At 37.1% G+C, this 17,819-nt stretch overlaps 1 protein-coding gene across 3 annotated transcripts in view; it reads left to right on the top strand.

Annotated features, from left to right (window-relative positions):
• Nucleotides 1–17,819, top strand: part of NLGN4X (neuroligin 4 X-linked) — a 419,494-nt gene that overhangs the window by 179,255 nt on the left and 222,420 nt on the right. The window lies entirely within an intron of this gene.

Consider the following 17,819-nt stretch of genomic DNA (forward strand, 5'->3'; position numbering starts at 1 on the left):
TCTATCTATCTATCTATCTATCTATTTATCTATCTATCTATATATCTATCTATCTATCTATCTATCTATCTATCTATCTATCTATTTATCTATCTATCTATCCATCCATCCATTTGTATATCAAAACAAACATGCATTGTTTCATAACTCTTTTATTTTTTTATCCGTGTAACATTTTCTACAATATTCAGTTTGTTATCTTTAAACTTGTTAATTGCCAGAAAGGCACATTCTAGTATTTTCTTTTTGCTTTAAAGAGGTCACTTATTGTTTCTAGATTGGTTTTCAGTTACTACACTGAAGTAAATATTTTAACTTGTGCATCTATTCTGTTAATAGATTGAAATGATTACTTTAGCCATCATGAGTGTGGGTGGGTGTGTGTGGGGGGGTGTATGTGTGTGTAGAGTTTATGTGCCTATGGATTGCAATACTGTTACTCGTATTTTTACAAACAACATATGATGTGCATTTTTAAAATTTTTTTCCTGAAATGCCTGCATTTATTCTGCATAATCTTAGTCTTTCCAATGATTATTCAGTTTAGTGATATGCAAAGCCTAACCCAAAACACTTATTGATTTGGTTCCAGGTCCCTCATCCTATTACCCTAATCCCGGAACATATAGATAAAACTCTTTCCACCTATTATCTTCATCTTTCAAATTTGGATACCTCTAGAGTTACCCACGTATTTAGAACATGGCTGGATGATGAGGAATGAGAGGAAGATATATATAGCAATACCTCCTTTTGATGATATCAGCTAGAGATAGATATGTACAGTTTATACCTATACCTTACCCCACAGACTTTATATGATTTATAACTTGAGAGATGCTGCTTGCCCAAAATGGCACACTGATCTTGGTATGTTTGTTCACATGATATGGTCCAGCTCTTTCGTGCAGGAGGTCTGGAGAGCTTTAGTGGCAGATATCAATGCAGTGAGTGATTTGGCAATTGCTGTAGACCCTCTTATACTACTGTTAGATATATGTGATGCTTTTTACACAGCATATTATAAAAAAACTATCTGTGTTCTATGCGGCCTACTACACTAAGAAAACCATTCTTTCTAAATGGAAATTGTATGACCCCCCTATCCTAAAGATATAGCAGCCTATGATTAATACAGCTCTGCCACTCTATAAAAATGCCTATCTTAGATGCAATTGTCCTACAAAATTCAAAAAGATATAGATAGCTTGGGTTGAGGTGGAAGAGCTGACATTGTATAGTTATATACACTGATATTACTGATCCTAAAGGGTTTGGCATTGGGCTTTATTCCTGCAGATTTATACACTAGAATAGCAGCCCAATAACACCCATTCTTCTTGGTCACTTTTATTCTCTGCCCTCTCCTTTCCTCCCTTCTTCCCTCTCCTCTCCACCCTCCTTTATCCCTTCCTTCATATTACCCTCATGTGGTTGCCTGTTTGACTCTATGGGGATTGATGCCTATTGCTATTTGTTTTTTTTGTACTCTGCTTTTTTTCTTGTGGACGGATGCAATCTAACTTCTGGGCCATGCATATGATTATACTCTACAGATCTTTGCTACTCTGGTCTGGGGTGAACTGTGTTGTATTATTTGTACCATTCCCTTGTTCTTCTTTGAGAAAATATGCCACTGCTGTTTGTTGTGTTGTTCTAAAACCTAATAAACTTTTCTGTTAAAAAATAAAATGCTGGGTATATACAGACCACTGAACTGGCCAACTTTTGATCCATGTGTACTGCTGTCTGTTTAAAAGAAGCCAGTCGTTAGACTGGCTTCTGGTGAATGATCATGCTGGAAAACCAACACTCAATCAGGGGTTGCAGCCAGTCGCTGCAGCACTGATCTGTGTATTCTGATGAGGAGGGGGAGTCCTTGCTGTCAAAATGTAATAGTATGGCAGGGGAGATCCTTGCATCATACATCGATTGTGTTGATGTGGAGATCTATCAAGTTTTATTTGTTCAACCTGCTGGTTGAACAAAAAAAAACTGCATGTGTATGCAATTATCTCTGTTTTCACAAGACTAAAAAATCTTCACAAGACTAAACAAAGTGAAATTTCAATTTTTTTACTAAGAGTTATGAAAAAACATCTCATCCTATGCTTAATTCATTGATTCCTTTGTGGTTTGCTGTAGTTTTTTTGCAGTATCATCACCAGTTTTAACTATAATAAAATAAACATGTAAAATAAACATGTCCTAAATCTTAAGTAAATATTAAAAAAAATCAAAAAAATTAAATAAATGTGAGAACTAACTTTGCACAAATGTTCAACTAGCTAAAAAAATTTTCAATGCTTTTTATATTAGATTACATAGTTAGCCTGGCTGAAAAAAAGACAAAAGTCTATCCAGTTCATTTATAAAAAAAAAGTTATAAACCTACACCTACAATTGATCCAGAGGAAGGCAAAAAAACTCAGCAAAGCATAACTCAATTTGTTCCTGAAGGGGAAAAAAATCCTTCCTGATACCCCGAGAGGCATCGGATATTCCCTGGATCTACTTTACCTATAAATAGTAACCAGTTATATTCTGTGTATCCAAGAATGAATCCAGGTCTTTTTTAAAGTAATCCACTGAGCTGGCCAGAACATAAATACTCTTGAGGGAGTATATTCCACATTTTCACAGCTCTTACTGTGAAGAAACCTTTCCATGTTTGGAGATTACATTTCTCTATCTCCAGACTTAAAGAGTGCCCCCTTTGTCCTCTATGATGACCTTAGGGTGAATAACTCTACACCGAGTTCACTATATGAACCACTGATGTATTTATACATGTTGATCATATCCCCCCTTAATCTCCTCTTCTCAAGAGAGAATAAATTCAGTTACTCTAGTCTTTAACTATAGCTGAGCTCCTCCATGCCTCTTATCAGTTTGGTTGCCCTTCTCTGTACTTTCTCCAGTTCCCCAATGTTCTTTTTGTGAATTGGTGCCCAAAATTGAACTGCATATTCCAGATGAGGTATTACCAATGATTTGTACCGGGGTAAAATTATATCTCTCTCTCTGGAGTCTATACCTCTTTTAATACAAGAGAGGATTTTGCTCACTTTAGAAACCGTAGCTTGGCATTGCATGTCATTATTAAGCTTGTGATCTACCAGAACTCCCAGATCCTTCTCCACCATTGATTCCCCCAGTTGTACTCCCCCTAGTATGTATGATGTATGCATATTCTTAGCCCCCAAGTGCATAACCTTACATTTATCAACATTGACCATTTGCCACATAGTTGCCCAATTAAACAGTGCATTGAGGTTGGCTTGGTGTCATCTGCAAAGACTGAAATGGTATTTATAATCCCAGACCCTATATAGTTTATAAATATATTAAAAAGTAAGGGTCCCAACACTGAACCTTGGGGTACACCACTGACAACCCTAGACCATTCAGAGTTTCTAACCATTTACATATGGATTTTTTCAAGCCTGTAGACTTTACCTTACATATTAGCCATGTGTGGGGAACTGTGTCAAATGCTTTTGCAAAATCCAAGTATACCACATCCACGCTACACCTCTGTCCAAGGTTTTGCTCACCTCCTCATAACAAGAAATCAGATTTGTTTGACAATTTCTGTCTTTCTTGAGTCCATCCTGTTTGTTGCTTAAAATATTTTTTTCCAGCAAGAACTCATCTGTGTGGTCTTTTATTAAACTCTCCAGCATCTTCCCACTATAGAAGTTAAACTAACAGGTCTATAATTACTTGGTAAAGAAGTTGACACCTTTTTAAATATTAGCACCACATTGGCCTTACACCAATTCAGTGGTACTATGCCAGTCATTAAAGAGTCCCTAAAAATTAGAAACAATGGCTTTGAAATGACAGAGCTCAATTCTTTAAGGACCCCTGGGTGTATGCAATCAAACCCAGGTGCTTTATTCACCTTTATTCTGTCTAAATATTTTTGGATCATATCAATTGTGAGCCAATGTGGATCATCTGGAGCTGTGTCAATGCCATGCCCATTATGGACAAGAACTCCCCCATACTCCTTTGTATACACAGAGCTGAAGAAGGTATTTAATACATTTGCCTTCTCTTTGTCCCCAGTCACCCACTCTAGATTAATTTGCAAAGGACCTACATGCTGGGACCGGACCTTTTTACTATTAATATATTTGAAGAATTTTTAGGGGTTGGTCCTGCTATCTTTTGCAATCTGTCATTCGTTTTAAATTTTTGTGGCCTTTTTTTCCTTTTTGCATATTCTGTTATATTCTTTGTAATGTTTAACTGATGATAGCATTCCTTCATTTTTATATTTAATAAAAGCTCTTTTCTTATTATCTATAGCTTTTTTAACTTTGGCCGTAAGCCACATAGGTTTGATTTTTAGCCCTTTAAACTTGTTGCCCATGGGAATATATTTTGCAGTGTGTTCACATACAGTCTTTTTGAAGAACTCCCATTTCTGTGTTTTATCTGACAATGTGAGGCTGTAAGTGCCCATCTGATTATATAAAAGTAAAGGACAGATTTCTTTTCCAGAACTCAAGATAAGAACAATAAAAACAGCAAGGGGTAAGCAAAGGCTGGCAATTGTTGTCCATACAATCTGATTAAACACATTACATATCTTTACATGACAGGTCCTTGACAGAATAAACTTGGTTACTATGGAGACAGACTGTGAAATTTGCTTTTCATGTCAAAGGTCTGAATGTGACTCTTTGAATTAAATTCACATTACCAGTTTATGTTGAAACACAAGTTATAAAAATGTTTTTTTTTCCTAGGTTCATGTGTTATAGCATGTTATAAATGTCAGTTTGTCCTTTTTGAATATAACACCATAACCATTTTAATACATTGCATATCACATCACAAAGCAGACGTGTTATAAAAACAATAGTTTAATTTAATCAACATCACCTTTTTGTCTTGTGTTATAAGCAAACATTTTTGTTTAGTAGTAGTTGGCATATTTTATGAGAGAGTTTCTTTATAATTTCTTTCTTATGTTCCAGATTTTTTTCAGTTTTATTATGTCAGTCAAAGAACTGTCATTAATAGAAGAGGAGTTATTTTCCCACATTTGTACTATACTGAAAATCCATTTGCAATGCTTGTCATTCACCATAGTTGGCATTTTTAAGAGGGATTAAAATAACATAATTATGAATGAGTTGCTTGGGAAAAGAGAATAGCGTGTTTTCTATAACAACGGAAACGGATTTTTAGGATTTTTCATATTACAAGTATGGATCTTAAACTGTCATACTGAGTAGAAAATGTGTAAAGACTGAATTTAATAAATTAAATAACAACATGTATGGCTGAATGCTAAAATTAGATAGATAGATAGATAGATAGATAGATAGATAGATAGATTATTATTTGTTCTAAATGGGGATGTGTGTGATGATTTCACTTTGAAATGATTGATTTTTCACAAAAGTGGAAACACTCATTCTTACTCATTGATCTACTTAGGTGAAATATGCATGAAAATAAACAGTTTTACACTTTATTTAAAGGATATTTTTAAAGGGTTGTATTTAACCACATGCCGCTCAGCTGCTGTAGAAATACAGCGGCAGGACGGCTCGGCTGGGCAAAACCACGTTTTAAAACGCGTTTTTAAAACAGGTAGGTGGCATGCGCGAGGCGCGCCGCCGCCCCCTACCTGTCCCGCCGATCACGGCCGTGGATGTCAGTCGCCGGGTCACAGCCAGTCGTTACCGGCTATGTCCCGGCGATTAGCGGCAATCAGTGACAGAGAGCACAGCTGCAGTAGCTGTGCTTTCTGTCAGTTCCCTGACAGCTCCTGACACGCTGATCGGGACAGAAGAGTTTATCTGTCTCAATCAGCGGTGTTCCCTGCAGTACACACCCCCGCCCCCTAGTAAAACACTCCCCTCACACAGTTAACCCTTTCACTGAATAATAAAGTTAGCCTCTTCCTCCCCAGTGCCATTAGTACAGTGTCAGTGGTTTTTTTTTGCACTGATCACTGTATTGGTGTCACTGGGGATGTCAGTGACCCCAAGTCAGTTCCCCCCAGTGTCAGAATGTCCACCGCAGTCCTGCAGTCCCGCCATAAGTTGCTGATCGCCGCCATAAGTCACTGATCGCCGCCATAAGTCGCTGATCGCCGCCATTATTAGTATGAAAAAAAATTTAAAATCCCAGTATCTTTCCCGCCATTTGTAAACGCTATAACTTTCACGTAAACCAATTAATTTACACGTATTGGGGTTTTTTGTAGCAAAGACATGTCGCAGAATGCATTTTGGCAGAAATTTATGACTAAATTAGATTTTGAAATTTTTTTTTACTTAACATGTTTTATAGCAAAAAGTCCAAAATATGTTTTTTTTTCCTCAAAATTGTCAGCCTTTTTTTTATAGCGCAAAAGATAAAAAATGCACAGGCAATCAAATACCACCAAAAGAAAGCTCAATTTGTGGGAAAAAAAGGATGTAAATTTCATTTATGTACCATATTGCATGACCACGCAATTGTCCGTTAAACTAGCGCAGCGCTGTATAGCAAAAAAATGGCGTAAATTGCAGTATCTATACCATAGTTTTTAGACGCTATAACTTTCACACAAAGCAATCAATGTACACTTATTGGAATTTTTTTTACCAAAAACATGTAACAGAATACATTTTAGCCTAAATTTATAACTAACTTTGAGATTACTATATATTTTTTATAGCTGAAAGTAAAAAATATCATTTTTCTTCAAAATTTTTGGTCTTTTTTTGTTTATAGCGTGAAAAATAAAAAGCGCACAGGTGATCAAATACTACCGAAAGAAAGCTCTATTTGTGTGACAAAAGGACGTAAATTTCATTTGGGTGCAGCATTGCATGACCGCGCAATTATCAGTTGAATTAGTGCAGCGCCGAGTAGCAAAAAGAGGCCTGGTCATTAAGGGGGGTAAATCCTCAGGAGGGCAAGTGGTTAAGCTAAGTAAATTATTAAATGAAGAGCACTTTGTTTTTAAGCTTTTTCCATTTTTTGTGTGTATTTGATTCTTATTTTTGTACTGCCAAGCCTCAAAGCATTTCTAGAAGAAGCTAGAAGACGCAAAATTGTGAAATGCATTGAAGCCAGGGATTGCGAGCAACGGTGCACATACCTGGTTAATACAACACTCTGTGTGTTAGTGCCTTCTAGGCACAACCTAATGTGACTGCATACATTTTTTTTATATTGATCCTTCCATTTTAATAAATATTACTACATTATGAAAGCATTATCTCTCTGAGTGTATGTGTGTTATCTATGAGAGTTTACCTACTTGAAGCTTGTGATGTTACTGGACCCATCTCTTCTCCCCGATGGTGGTTTCAATTGCAAGGCTTAGCAAGCCTTATTGGTCAAACAAATCTGGTAAGTTGTTAATCTTACCACACAAATGGTGGAGCACGTTGTTTGGATCAAAGAAAGGAGCACCATGTCACTGATATTTTGAGCACGGTGCTTGGGATTACTTTTACCTTTTGAATTGATGTTATGTGAAACTTCGGACATTTCTCTTTATTGTTTATTGATCATTTGTGTGCTGATAATTTTACAATGTGTGCAGATTTTACACTACTTTCACTTATTTAAAGGAGTAGCACCTACCTTTATTTTTTATTAAATACCAGCAACAATAACATCACTATTTCTACTTCAATCAAACAAATGGTACTTGTAACTCACCTAACATAAAAAGTCAATCATTTGTACTCATGATCATTCCCCGACGTGAATTATTTTAGATAATATAACATTTCTTAAAGCTATCTAAACCCCAAAACAAAAATGTGATATAATACAGCTCCAATAGCTGTGGACCCTACAGTAATCTCCTTTTTTAAAAGCTTTTTTTTTACCTTTATGTTCATCTGGTGATTCTGCCAGTAATACATTTCCTGTCATAGGGTAATAGTGCTGCCTCACTGTACTCTATCTACAGCAAAGAGTAAGAATAGCAGCTTTGATACCCCATGCTTATCTCCTGCCCTTAATTTGGAAAAAAATTGTAGCCTCCATTTGTAAAGTCTGGTAAATTGAAAAATATTAAATGTTTGTCCTTGGGTGTCAGTACAATTTAATAAAAGGCATGAGATTGCAGATGGGTGAAAATGCAATAATATATCTTACAACAGTTAATTTTGTACATACTGTATATACCTACCTATATCAGTTTTCCTGTAAACCACAAATGTTTTAATGTAACACTTCTTGGTAAATCATTTTGTAAACAATAAAATGTAAAACACTTGCAAAGAAACAGCATAGGAGAAATGTTGTCAAGGACAGTTTTAACATTCTTTATGAACAGTGGAAGTAGGAGATTGAAGAGGATGCAAAATGTTAATCTGTGCTTAATCCCTGACCTTTCTCATTTGAATCTCTATGCAGCACAAACAAGGAAGCAAAGAGATTGCTGACTGATTATTACAATCTCACTCCAGCAAGAAGGAAACTTTGCTCTAATAAATTGCAGAAACTTGGCATAGCAATTTTATCACCTAGATCACAAAATCACCTTGATTTGCTTTAAACCTTTTAGTGTGAATGTATATTTCACGCATGAAGCTGGGATTTATGATTCTATTGGATAATGTAACCTCTTTTATCCTCTATGAGACAGGAAAGAAAATAAGGCTCTGTAAAGTAGTTATTTAGCTAAAGAGCTGGCATATGCATGCCCAGAATTAATTAGAAATGTCTGCACATCTTAAATAATGGCTTGACTGTAGTGCACTATGCCCTTCTGAATCACCTCTGGCAAGGGAAACAGAAGTGAATCCATGTGGAATATCTCCATTTTCTGACTTTAGTAAAAGGAAACATGATTCATTTCTGCAGAGCTCCACTGGAAATTATACCTGCAAAGTCATTTGATGGCATTTATATATTTATCTTTCTCTTTTCTAATTTGTTTAATGTGCTCCTAGTTTCACTAATGTGAAAAGCAAAATATATGCTATACCCAGAAAATAAATACTAGTTTAAAGAATACTTTTAGTGGCTATGCACTTTTCCACTGTGCTGGTGATTCATTGGCCAAAAAAGGCAAGTAGTGAACACAGGACTAATTATGGGAGTTTCCTGTAAGGTCAACGCATCTGATTTTTCTTCCCATTGCTGACTTACCATGCCTAGTCCAACACTGTGTCTTTATATGAATTTGGCCATCTTCATAGAGGAGCAGAGCTTTGCTTCTTCTTGTCAGAGCTGCCTTCAGGTTCTCAGGTACAGCTTGCTCTCCAGCATGGTCCTTCAAAGGACAGTTAACAGCACATAAGGATCAATCGCCAAATCCATCACTTTCCCATACATTCATTGACACAACAGTCCATTAATTTACTCTGTACAGCAGGTTCAAACCCAGATAGTACAAGCAAGTTATGACTGATGTGCACAAATATTTTGAGGCTGTCACGCTAGAGCTTCTTTGTTTCAGTCTTAAATCCACAGGGAACCAATTGCTGCATACTTGTCAACACTACTGACTCTTTTAACTCAACCACACCACCACTGGTGACCCAAATGTCCTAGATCACTAAAGCTCATTATGATGTTGGGCCATATTAAAGCACATTGGTGCCCTAAATACAACAATGGTGTCCCCTCATCCCTTCTATTGCCTATGAAATAATAAGACTCGGTAAATGCTGAAGGTTCAAAGTTAAAAATATAGTTTTCTCTGTGGCCATCTACCAGCCACAACTCACAACTACATTAAATATTAGCAAATAATAGCAGAGAGGGTGCAGCTGCAGAGAGGGGTTATAGGAGGTTGTAGGATGGTACACTGATGCATGGTAAGTCTGGCTGCAGAGGTTTTGTCCGCACTGTATAGGTTCTGTGTTCTCTGTGTTTGCACCACTCTATCTACTCTGTACAGTCATTCAGAAGGCTATGTGCAGGCTTCCAGTAGTAATTGGCTTGTCCATAAATTCTATTTGAATGAATGGAAAGAAAAGGAACTCTATGAATATACTCCAGATGGAGTGAAATGCATTAGACCTTGCAGGATTAGGTAAAACAGTTTGTGCTTTGGATTTTGAATAAATATAAACAAGGCCTTTAATGGAGAGTTGCTTCCCTTTCTTTTCTTTTATTTAAGTAGAATTGTTAAAGCGGTATTAAACCCAAAGAAAACATAATATAACATAGCTTACCAATCATTAGGTGTGGTGGCTGCATTATTTTCTTTTTTAAGCATTTTATTCTCTCTGTTTTGACCAGTAGTACACCTCTTATATTAGCGTACCCCCACTCTGGACAAAGGAGCACAGGGACACAGCAGACAGCAGCATTGCCAGTCTGGGGGGAAGGGGGAGTGTTAGATGGACTAGCTGATTTAAATACACTAACAATTCAAGTCAAACTCCAGCCATTTAAGCAGCTATCATAAATAGTTTGTTTTTCCTTTTGGGATTAAGGTTTTACATAGATAAACAAAATCTGTTCATTGTAAGCACCCCTGATCCTGTAAAGTGGTTTATCTCTTCCCTGCAATTGATATATATGCGAGACAACTTGTTTTTTTTAAGAAACAGCAGACTTACTGGTTGGATCACCAGATGAAACTAGAAGAAAGAAAGCCTAAAGAAAACAAATGCAGCCATCATATCTACGAATGGGTGTGCTGCAATATAATAATTGTTTTCTTATGATTTTATTACTGCTTTAACCTCTTGCCAACCTTGCTATAGTCGTATGATGGCTACAGTGTGATGGTAAAGTTCTGGGAGGGCGCCATATGATGTTCTCCCAGAATGCGCACCAGGCATTCGCCATTATAGCTGTGTAATACGGACACAGCTGATCATGTGATGAGGTAAAAGGCCAATCACAGCGGCCTTTTACCACATGATTATCTGTGTCCAATCACACAGCAGATCACAGAGGAAATACAGTTGCAGGCTATCGGCTGCACTTTCCTCACACTGTCACAGCATGAGGAAAGTAATGCAGATAACCAGCAACTGTCATAGAGCAGATTGGCACTGATCATCAGGGCACTGATGATCAGTGTCCAGTAGTGGCGCCCAGCAGTGCCACCCACCAGTGCCCATCAGTGCCTTCCATTAGAGCCCAGAAGTGCCTCCTACCAGTGCCTGTCAGTGTGCAGCAGTGCCATCCATCAGTGCTCAGCAGTGCCCAACAGTGCCACCCATCAGTGCTGCCCAGCAGTGCCACCCAACAGTTCCACCATTCAGTGCTGTCAGTCAGTGCCACCAGGCAGCACCACCCCTCAGTGTCACCCATCAGTGCTGCCTATCGGTGGTCATCAGTGCCACCTATCTGTGCAGCAACATCAGTGCAGCCTATCAGTGACCATCAGTGCTGCCTATCCATGCCACCTCGTCAGTGCCCATCAGTGCTGCCTATCAGTGCAAATCAGTGATGTTTATCAGTGCAGCCTCATCAATGCACATCAGTAAAGGAGAAACATTTTTTGCTCTTTTTTTGTTTATAGTGCAAAAAATAAAACACCCAGTGGTGATTAAATACCACCAAAAGAAAGCTCTATTTGTGTGCAAAAAATTATAACAATTTCATATAGGTACAATGTTGCATGACCGCGCAATTCACAGTGTGAGAGCTCTGAAAGCTTAAAATTGGCCTGGCATGAAAGGGGTAAAAGTGCCCAGTAGGCAAGTGGTTAAACAGCAGTGGAGAGGGCTAGTTATCCAACAATCCTCCTTGGGAACCAAAACATTGTTTTTAATAGGGAGAAATGCATGGGGTCCCCTGGGGAATTTTAACAAGCTTTATTTGCATCTGGTGAGACATCTTCCTTATAGTTCATTCTTTTATAGGTCCTGGAATTTTAAAAACAAAACACAACAAAACACAACTTTCTTACAGACTTTCCATCCTCCATGTCTTAACATCCCCTCTAGGATCAATCTTAATCTTTCTGCCTTTAATTACAAACAGGGATACACATAAGGGTTTTAGATGAATTGATATCACTGTAAAAATGCCAGTTTCCCTGTTGACACAATATTTTTTTTTTGAGTGCGTTTTTATGGGGAGGGTATGTATATAGTACAGGTTAGTCTGTTTAATTTATTCCTTTTTGTAGTAGTGTTCCCTCTTTTTAATGTATTAGAAAATTATTAGTGGGTTATCACTGTATCTTGTTTTACCTTATCTCACTGTCTGTTTTTCTTTCTCCGGAAAAAATGTAAAACAATGATGCTAATTAATTTTCTGGCACAAGAAAGAATCCAGAATCCAGATTAATGGAAATGAGCTTTCATAACTGTCCATTGCTCCCTTAAAAAACTCCCAAAACCAACTTTGCTTTCCCCTTGCCCATTGCCCCCAAAAAGTTAAATTTTTAATGACATCTCATGATTTGTTTGCTGAATCTTCTGGGTCATGAAAATGCTCAATTTCTATGAGATTAAAAAAAAAGCTTGAACTTCAGTATAATAAAAGCTCTGCTAGACACACTGATGATGTAACGATGTAAAGAGCAACTGTTACCTTTTTACATAGAATGTTGAGGGATATTTAGGTCTGCCTGCCTGTATTTACAAATCTGATATGTAAATTCTGAATTAACTTTAATCCCTGCAGAATGCTGCTGTGAAATTGTGCTACTTTGGCTGAAGTAGAGCGATTTCAAAGCCGCCATCATGTGCGGCTTGCCGATATCTGTGCAACTTCATATATAGATTTCAATTCCAAATATAGTGCAGGAACCTTTTTAAAAATCAGTGCAAGTCAGAGTTGCACCAATTTTTTTGGCTTGATAGACACAAATAAGGTGCGACTTGTCATGCAATTTTGAACTGTCAAATCAGATGACAAATTGCATTGGTGTGAATAGGGCTAAGGGTGGATCAGGGGCGGACTGACCATTTGGAAACTCGAACACTGCCTGAGAGCCTGGGGTCAATAGGGGGCCCCATGAGATGCCCCTGGTACCTTTTTCATAGGCTTTTTTGAGTTTGGGCAAGGACACAGGGGCCCCATGATCCCCTATTGCCCGGGGCCCCATGAGTTGTCAGTCCGTCCCTGGGGTGGGTTTTAGAGCAATAAACTTTTCATCTTTGTCCAGTAAACCTGTTTACAATTTAAGGTCTTGTCTGCTCAGAGGCTAGTATCAGTCAGTGGAGTGTAAGGTCATGAATGCCTTTTTATGCTAGATAGAAGGCTTGGGTTGGCAGTTTTAAATTAATCTGATACGCTCTTTTTATTTTTCTATGCAAATCAGAATCAACTTTATTTGGCCAAGTACATACAAATATACAAGGAATATGTTTCTGGTTTAGAAGATAACTCTCTAGTTTAGAAGATAACTCTCAACATGATCTCAGCATACTTACACATAAATTAACATACTCACTCACGCCCCAAAAATATATACATTCACACCCCATACATTTATACTCCTACTAGCAATACATAAAAACTATTTCATAATGTACAAATCTTAATTTCAAAGAAAACAGTAAAAAACAAGTACCATACATACAAACCATGCTTTGCTATAAAAACTGTAACAATCTAAAAACTATAAACCACAAAGTAACAAATAATATTCAAGTATTCATAAATGTAACAGCCTTAGATATATACCGGTATATATATATATATATATATATATATATATATATATTTTTTTTTTTTTTTTTTTCAATACAGCGTCCTAGCATACAGTGATCTGTAGCACGTACCCAAAGGAAGGAAATATAAAAAGCTATATATATATATATATATATAAAAAAAATTATATATATATATATACTATATACACGCACGCACACACAAAGTAATTATCTAACGTATTGGATTCTCATCAATCCCCTCTGTCTGTTGATTTTTTTTGCCCACCTAGCAATTCACTTTTCCTATCCTGTTTGGAGCAGAACCGACCAAAACAGGGATGAAAAGAACAAACACAATTACTCTCTATCTAGCAATACACACCGAACTGGGCATATGCAGAGTGTCTCCTAGGGCTCTGTACTATCAGCAGATGGATTGGGGACTGTGGAAGAAGGGCAGGATCAGAAAAGACAGGATCCAACAGTATTTTTACACAATGTGAATGATTAAATCCTTAAGTTACACAGTGAGTATAACAAGCATGCTTTACTGCATATAGAGACTCATTTTACTATTGTGGGTTTAGGAACGCTTTGAATCTGTAGTAAAGCAGCCCCTACGAGTGTTGTGCCACACAGTATTGCTTAGCTGCTTTTAAATGAAAACTAAATTGATGAGTATGTTCCCCCATATGAGCTCCCTCCAACCCTATACATGTTATCCATAAAAGTAATTACTTAAAATAGACCTTTTTCTGGGTCCCATATGGGGTCAGCAATCTGACCACTATTGTGCTTACATGAGTCCTAACCATAGTGATGAAAATGAAAACATTAATCTGTATCAACATGCTGCCTAAAATAGAGTAGAGGGTACTCCTATGAGGCCTCTATGGATTCCTATAAGGTTTTATTTATCAATTTAAATCGAAACAAAAATCCCTACATGAGTGTAATAATAGTAAACAGTCAATGCTTTCAGTAATGTTTCCCAAACCTTAGGTAACTGCCAGTCATGCTTCAAGAGGGAAAATCAACCCCACTGTCTAAAATATAACCATGGGTGTTCAAGCAACTGTGTAATATGCACGAGGTCTGGTTTTGAGATGAATTAATGGGGTTTTAGATCTGTGGTCTTGGCAAAATTTTTGTCGGATAAACCCAGGAATTTTTTTATTAAACCAAAATGCACATGCATGTATCATACATTCAAGGAGGAGAACAACTAGGGGAGTCAAATGTTGAGAAGTATTTGGGTGTTCTGATAGATCAACAACTTAATAATACCATGCTATACCAAGTGGCAGTTGCTAGAGTTATCAAAATATTTTCTTGTATTAAAAGAGGTATAGACTCCAGAGAGAGAGAGATATGTAATTTTTCACCTGTACAAATTATTAGTATTCCTCAGAATATGCAGTTCACTTTTGCACACCTGTTCACAAAAAGAATATCAGAGAATTTGAGAAAGTGCAGAAAAGGGAAACCAAACTGGTAACAGGCACAGAAGATCTCAGCTATGTGGAAAGATTAGCTGAACTGAATATATTCTCTCTTGAGAAGAGGCGATTAACGGGGATCTGATCAGCATGTAGTATACTGTAAATACATAAGTGGTTCATATAGTAAACTTGGTGTTCAGTTACTCACTTTCAGTTCATTACAAGGGTAAGGGGGCACCATTTACATCTGAAGGAATAGAAATGTACCCTCCATATATGGAAAGACTTCTTCACAGTAAGAGCTGTAAAAATGTTGAATAGAGATCCTTCAGAGGTAGTTATGGTCAGCTCAGTAGATTAAAGAAAAAAGAGATGAATTACTAAATACACAAAATGTAACTGAATACTTACATATATAGGCAATAACATCAGGAGTAGTTAATAAAGGGAATATCTAACTGCCTAGTGGGAGATCAGGAAGGATTTTTTTCTCCCAGTGGAGAAGATTAGAACATGCTTTGTTGTGGTATTTTTGCCTTCCTCTGGATCAAATGTTGGTTTAGGATAGTGTATAGGGAGGTATTCTATTTTTCTTTTATTTCCTCTGTTGGTTGAACTAAATGAACTTGTGTCTTTTTTCAACCTGATTAACTATGTCAGTATCCGTGATCCTAGAAATATGATCAGGGGAGTTAGAAAGGCCATAAAGGGGGCATTGTGTTAAGCTAGCCCTCTTACTATAAATGGGGGGTACAGAGCAGCCATACTGTCAGTGAATCGGAAGGCGCTAGAGATAAAGCATCCAGAAAACTGACAAACAGTATATGGAAAGATTAGCATTCATTAGGAAACTATACTTTAATTCTAAATTATATCAACCACTTTGCTGCCTTTTTAAATATAGTCAGTATTTGTTGCTTTCATATATTTTAATTCATTTTAACTTATGGTCAATGGTGGCCTATGGCTGTTGTCCTTACTATGGCAAACTTCTCCCTGAAAAAATGGACTTTTGTTTCAGGGAGTGGCATTTTGGGGTTTTCATTTAATTTGGGGATGTATTGGTTATTATTTTTTTGTTGATGGGGACTTTAAGTTTTTATATTTTATATATTTTTAGGTAAAACCTCTTTTTTTGTGAAAGACTTTTGTTAAAAAAAAGCATTTTTTTTATTTGGGGGAGGGGGCAGCATTGTGGTGTTTTCCTTTATGTTGTGTGTTTTTTATTTTATGTGGATAACGCCTTTAAGTTTTTAGTGCTCAAAGTGGAGCATTCACTTATTACTGGCTATCTGTTCTTGGAACGCTGATCAATACCTGCTACTGCATCATTTGAAAGAAGTGCAAGAACAGTGTGTACCTTAACCACCTTACATTATGTCACTCACATTCATTGCACCCCTCTATAGATAAAATCATGGTCAGGCATACACCAATTATACTTGTTATCCCTGATTAAAACTGTCCTGTTGTGGACCAGTTGTACACTCCTGTGTCCTCTGTGGTATCTTAATTCTTGCAGTAAAACCTGAGCTTGAGATTTTTTCTCTAGTAGATTTTGGCCCAGCCTTGCTCATGAAATTAACCCTGCTGCTAGCAAAATCTTACGCTACTGTGTTATCTGCTGTCTCTGAAAAAGAATAACCTGAGACCGATCTATATGCTGGAGCTATCAGGTACCCAGATGACAGTAGTAATTCACCCAATTATCAGCATCATCCCCTGGTTCTTCAAGTTTTCACTCATTTAGAACTTTTCATTTAAATGTACTTTGTAATTTGTGAGTCAAGACTGCTTACTCTTTTCAAACTCCTTTGTGCTCATTAATGATCTCAGCTTCACTTCCAAGACAGCAATCTATGGTTTCAATATCTTGTTTTAACTGCACAGAGAGCATCATTATGCCCCTGGAGAATTTATTTAATATAATAATGAAATTTGTTTTGAATTCATCATTCTGTAAAAAGAATCCACACTCCCTCACCTATAACCTATGATATTTGTTCAATTTTAACTCACAAAGTTCTAATTATATACATTTTTGGGACATATTTTCCAGCATCCAATTTAATTGTAGCAAATATGACAAAATTAGAAAGTTTGTTAAACCTGTATTTGAAGTGAATATTAGTTTAGCCTCCTCATCTGAATACAAAAGTAATCCTGTTGTTGATATCTCCTAAACTGTTCCCATATGGATATGGACATATAGGTATGTTTAGTCAGCTGGTGGACAACACTCCACAAATGTTAGCACGTGAATACAACTGGGACTTGCCTAAGTAGTCCTTGATGCATACAAACAAACCAGTAGGTTGCAGCATTCCAAAGTCTGTTCTCTGATTCTGAATAGGTAGTTGTGTTATTGTTTCCTTATATTGACAATTTAACATGGTAAAGAGCATAAGATTATTAAAAATTAATTAATGAAAAATAAATAAATGTTTCATTTTATAAGTAATCGAATGACTAATGCAACTACATGTGTCACATCTGGATACTAGTAAATTTAAAGTGGTGTGTCAAGAGGGCAAGAGAGCACACAGAGACAGATTGCAGGGAGCCCGGCTTTTATTGGGGAGGTTTTTGGGGCACAGACAACAGTTCCTTTAGTCCACAGATCCACACCAGACACAGCAGCACAGTACAGTTCTCTGGAAGGCAATATCGAACCACAGAGGTGGTAATCCACAGGATTAATCCACACAGGAGGCTCCAGGCAGGGAAGGGTTAAGTCCAGGCAGGTTCACGGAGAGCAAGGGGTTAAGTTCAGGCAGGTTCACGGAGAGCAAGGGGTTAAGTCCAGGCAGGGGATAGATCCAGCCAGGCA

The sequence above is a fragment of the Staurois parvus genome, unplaced genomic scaffold (genome assembly GCF_062004578.1).
Source record: "Staurois parvus isolate SC_StPar_1 unplaced genomic scaffold, SC_StPar_1.0 ptg000327l, whole genome shotgun sequence".
Classification (NCBI taxonomy): Eukaryota; Metazoa; Chordata; class Amphibia; order Anura; family Ranidae; genus Staurois; species Staurois parvus.